The sequence below is a fragment of the Phyllostomus hastatus genome, unplaced genomic scaffold (genome assembly GCF_019186645.2).
Source record: "Phyllostomus hastatus isolate PE091 unplaced genomic scaffold, TTU_PhHast_1.1 phas_contig_196, whole genome shotgun sequence".
In the NCBI taxonomy this organism is placed as follows: domain Eukaryota; kingdom Metazoa; phylum Chordata; class Mammalia; order Chiroptera; family Phyllostomidae; genus Phyllostomus; species Phyllostomus hastatus.
Window position 1 is genome coordinate 42,631,815 of NW_025333709.1, and position 6,000 is coordinate 42,637,814.

The window sequence follows — 6,000 nt, forward strand, 5'->3', positions numbered from 1 at the left end:
CCTTTGTTGGGTGATGGGGATAGCACACTTTATGGCTTAAGAAACTTTTCAAAATAAAGGCAAGATAATAGCTGTACTACTACCTCCTTGGGACAAGGTGGGTGTGGCTTCCAGGATATACCCTGACTTGTGATGTAGTCAGGGAGGTGGTCTCCCTGGGTTATTCAGTCACTCTTGTCCTGACTGGGGATGGCACCTAAAGAAAGGTAACTATACAGAAAACTGGAAAATGTAATTCATTGTGGGAAAACTTGGAGAAGACATTATGGTAGAAGCTCCAGGTCAGGATCTAAAACTAAGCACAGGCACCCTTGAGAGTGAGGGGAAGAGCCAGGCTGCCAGTAGTGAGACAGAGCAGCCATGTGAGGAGGAGTGAGGAGGAGAGGCATGGCGTAGCTTGTAGAGGAGCCATGCTGCTAGTTGTAAGCAGTAGCTATGCAGTTTGTAGGGACTGTTCGGCCATGTGGTCTCATGTAGTAAGGGAAACAATGGCCTGTTGCTGCTCTGCTCATGCCTTCTTTAGTTGACTTAGAAGTCATCAAGGGTTCTGCCTTACAAGACATTGACCTGCTGCTTTGCAGACCTGGACTTTATCTGACTCTTGGGACTTAGGCCTTTCCTAGACTTCACCATGATCCAGTGTAAAATAACACATACTTTCCTGGATTATAATATGGAGGCTGATGACAAGGTACCCCAAACACTGAAGAAGAAAACTGTTGCATGAGGGTGGTGACTTTGCAAAACTGTTTGTGCAGCTGGCTTAAGGTAAGAAAATGGGGAACTACTGCATTTGCTTTTGGCTAATAGCCTTTTGGGGAACAAGGGAAGAGCTGGGTCTTCTAGGAAAGGAGGGCTTTGAGCATAAGTGCTCTGAGCTCCACAAGATTGGAATATTGTAAATAAAAACCCATTCCTTCCAATAATGATCACTAGGTCATTCGCCACGGTGCCATGTGGATGAGCCCCTGGCTGGTCAGTTACACCTATATATATCATTCATCTTTAATGAGGAATAAGAATGGTAACATTGAAGGACCATTGTTGGCTAAAGAAGTATCCACAAGAAATACAAATTGTCGACTGGGAAATAAATGAAAATATTCAAAAATAGCCTGACAGAACCTGGATATTCTTTCCTTTAATGTCATCATAAACAAAGGAATCCACTTTTCTATACTAGTACAAAATCCCTTATTGCCAAAACTCGAGGCTTATTCCTCATTATGAAGTGGATGCCTCTTAAGGTCCAGGCCATGGCACTGGGTTGTGTGGTAAAATATGAATTGTACCTGCTGGAATTATAGTGAGTACAACATGTACAACTGTATTTGCTGGTGTTGTACATTAACAGTTACCCTGCCCTTAGAATGCACTTGGTGAATATTTTGATGAATGATAAGCTTTAGATTTATGTTAATAATTATATAGTTTTATAACATATTAATGAAAGCTTTAGTCCTAGATGTAAAGAAAAAGACAAATCTTAGTTGATTGTGCTTGGTGATAATATTAGAATGCAATTAATCTCATATTGTTTTATCTCTATTTATTAATTTGACCCAAAGTCCAAGTAATCAGCCTTCAGTGAGAACATAGTGCAATGATAGACCTTGAGTTTCAGTATCTAGATGATAACCTTGAGTTTAAAGCCAGATTCTTTCCCTTGTTCCTTTTTGAGTAAACACTATTAAAGACAAATTGACCACAAAAGTAAGTTCTCATATACAGCTGCCAGCAACCAAATCTAGTCTCTTCTTCCTTGGGCAAGGGGGATTTGTTTCATTAGGCAATATAGGGTTCTCTGAGCTATGGGTATGGGGTACATATCCTTTTTTCTTTTCTTTCTCAGTAATACAAGTGAATTTACATTAACAATAGAGTGACTGTCTCAGCACCAAAATTGCAATCTTGGGTGCTACAGGAGTGTTTATTTTCTTTGCTGTCAAATAGAAAAGCCCTATTTGACAGCTGTGTGTTTTATATCCACAGCTCTCTCCTGTGTTTTCAAAGTTCACCTTAGGCTATTTGTCTTTTAGAAAAGACCTGCATTAGTGCCTATTCTCAGTAACTGAAAGATATCTGAAAAGGATTTTTGCTTTGTGAAAGAAGGTGAAAATCAAAAATGGTGTTAAGCATTCTTTTGAGCCTTTAGACAGGCAGCAAGCTCCTGAGCAGCAAGAGTGACCCTACAAGGTCCTTCCCTGTGAACTACACTTAGCATCAAGCCATCAGACCTTTGAACTGTGTCTGTGAGCACATGTGCTTTATGTCCATTTATTCTGTGCACTCGTTGGCATATTGCTTCTTTGTTTTACACCATTTCAGCTTACAAGTTTTCCTAGAAGACTCTGCATTTGGAAAATAAGGAAAATCTCTACTCTGGACCTTATCTTGCCCCTGGAGAAGAAAATAGCAAAGTCTGCAACCTGATGTCCAGACTCCGTTTATACACTCTCCATATGACTGCAACACACACGTGCACCCACACTACCCTTTCTAGGAAGAAATAGGAGACAAGAGTTGATTTCCTGGGACAAGAAAACACTCTCACTCTGACTCATAAAAATATAGGATGGGTATCCCCACTCTTGATTACCATAGAGCTGAAGGGCTTGACTTGAAGACCTTTCCTTCTCTTTTCCAAGGTGACGGGAAAAGCAGTTAGAAATGCAAGGTGATTTTTCCTTTAGTAGCAAGGGAAAAGTGAGCAGCTGCATTATTGCCTCATGCTTCTGCCATAGGTTTTTATTTCCTGGGGAAAAAAAACTACGTCAGGAAAACATAATGGTGATATATTCTATTAACATGTAATTTGCACTTTAAAAATCCAAATTTTACCTCATCATTCCTCCCCTCTGACTTCTGAAGCTTTGAAGATAATCCATCCCCATATCTGAACTTCATCCACTCTCAGCCTGATGAAGTGTATAGTTGGGCAAGAGCCCCTGCTGAATGCATTGCTTGGTGTAAGTTTTTAAAATAGAACATTTAATAGTATTTTAGATTGAGTAGTATCTCTTTGTGAATCTATAAATAACTGGGACAAAATACTTTTTAGACAATTTTAAAATATAAATCTTTACAAATTGTGATTTCATAGCTGAATTAGTCTTTAGAAGAATGTTTTGCTGTCTTTTAAATGTGTACATTCTTAATTTTTATGCAAATTACTTTCTTTAGATAATTTTTACATTAAATGCTTTAGAAGAAGTGCTCTTTTTTAATGCCTCTGAGAATTGTGACTCTCAGAGCTGGATGAGGTGAGCAAGTGTCAAAGAGTAACTAGTCTAAATACGTGCTTTATGACTGTGTAATATGGATGATTGTTTTGATTTTACTTGCAAGAAATAAAATCTATCTTTTCTCTTTTAAAGGGAATGATAATATTTTTATTTTGGCCTTAGTAAAATTAAGGTGATATAATATATTACAGCTGTTAAACTTTCTAGACTTTATGTTAACTTGAGAACTGTGAGGCTCTTTAAGGTTTTGGCTATTTTTAAAGAAATAATGAGCTGAGTTTAATTTGGTGTCACCTGGCTACACAGTGTTTTACTTACATGGTTGGTGAAGTATTCACCCTCTAAAGATCTCAATGCACTCAAAAATAATAAAGAACATTAACCAGGAAATAAATGTAGAATGGTGATTCAGACTTCTATAAACGTAGGTGACTCACACATTTGCTATCTGAGTATCATTTTTAACTTTTCCCAAAGAACTGTAACTTTCTGAGACTGGTTTATTTCCCCATAAGGGGTAAATCTATAGGAAGAACAGAATGGTATATTACAACACATCCTTACTCCATGTCAATGTTGGGTGTCTCTTGCTCAGTATGTAGTTAACTGTTTTATTTTGTTATGACTTCACTTTTAAATCCCCTTCATTTTCTAGCCTACACCATCTCCAGCCAATTATGTTAGAAATTTATGATTGCAGATTTAGAAATGAGGATCTTTTCAAATCTGGAGGCTGTCACTTTACTATCAGTAATAACCTGGGCAATATCCTTTCAATTCTTCAATGTCAGTTTTCTAATTTGCAAAGCACTGACTTTGGTGAGGGTGAGATAGGATTTTATAGTAAAGCAGAATTGCCTAGATTCAAATCCCAGCTCTGCTTGACTTTGGGGAACTTACATACCACTTCTGTACTTCCCTTTATACTTGAAGAATGGGGATAATACTGTATCAAATTCATAAAAACAGTGCACACATTAAAAAAAAAGTTTGTGAAGCACTCAATACAATTGTCCACTGGTAGCCAGCACTATACAAGTGGGAACTTTTATAAGTATTATTTCTGTATTCACTTTGTAATTCAGTAGCAGAAAAGGCTAGAACAATGAGCAGTGACTAGGCTCAAATGTGCTGTTTAGTTGAATTCTTAAGGAGCCAGAGGCAGTTATGCTTACAAACAGTTTTGTAAGCACAGCAGTCTGAACTTAGTCCCCAGGAATAGTCGTTAACAGCTGGCTTCCTTCTCAACTATGCTATCTCTGCATTTCTTTAGAGGGCAGCCCTAGAGATTATATTTAAGTTTTCCATGTCTCAGAAACCTCCCTCAGGATGCCCACCGGTGCCACTATACACCTACTCATAGGTGCATGTAAAACTTGAATGCATGTCTACATTCCTCCCCTCCTCCAATTCTCTTTTTAATTCTCTGTCCTTGTAACTCCTCAACCTCCAGAATTTACACACCATAAACATCCACAGTCTCCATTACTCACTATACTATATAATTGCTTTTGTCAAATTTGCTCTCAGGAATTTTGAAGCCATTTATAGTGCCTTGGACATGGAAGCTCTTATTATAGACACAGATGAAGAAATGTTAGCTTCTGTTTAATTGAGAATTTATTTACTTTCCAAAGATAAGTATACCATAGATTGCTGAGTTAAATGATGGCTTGGATGTAATAGGCCTCATATTATAAGGATGTAAGCAAGACACACACATCATGGAAAATTGGTTGACTGTCAGAACCATATAGGCACAGATGTTATTCTTTTCTGAAACTGTCTTAACTGAGGAGTGTTGGTGGTCTGAGAGTGAAGCAGAACATATGGCTTCATAATTATTTTATTAGAGCTTGCCTAACGTAAAACAGTTTCCTTTTCCTTTTCCCAGTTTTGCTCCAGCTGAATGCTAATAGAGTCTGGTTTCATGAGCACATTTTGGGGAGTGTTACTTCCAATAAAAACCACCACAACTCATCAGAAAGCTCCACAATGTTGAAGCCAGTGCCATTTCATATTTCATTTCTCAACTTTTGTGTGGTCCCTGCTGTTCAATTTTTGGCAAAATATGCATGAAATCTTTTAGTTTATGCCATTATGTAGTAGTTTTTAAAGCAGTTCCTAGGAATTAGAAAGAAAAAGTGAAAACACAAAACAAGAAATTTAAATGTGACAAACAAAATGTTAAAAAACATTTCCATAATAAAATAGAATTTATTACAGCACATATTGCATGGCTAATGAATGACATCAAAGAGACCCTAGAGCGAAAGCTGCTTCTCCTTGATAAGACTCTGAATTAATAATATTAATAACATTACATTCGAATGTGCAACCATAAACCTGCTGGGTTTATGTAGGTCTGTGATTAAGTGTGTACTCTCTACATAGGTTTGAAAACTGGAACCCAGATATTAAAGCTGCAATGAAATTATTCCAGGTTGGCATGGGCACTGATATCTGAGAGATAGAAATACAAATATTTTCTAAACAGAAAATATTTTAAATGTGAGTTTTTAAAAATTCCAACGTGTATGTTTCCTACAATTATTGCCTCACAACGAAATGACATGATACACAAAGAAAAAGTCCACTCTAAAACAGAGATCATAGAAACAAAGTTACTGGATATAAATCTTCCAATATGTCAGGTGCTGGATATACCAGCACACTTACATTAATTATGTATAAAGTATTTTAAGAAATATAATATTAAAATTTAAACTATCAAATTGACAACTTATGCAGCTAT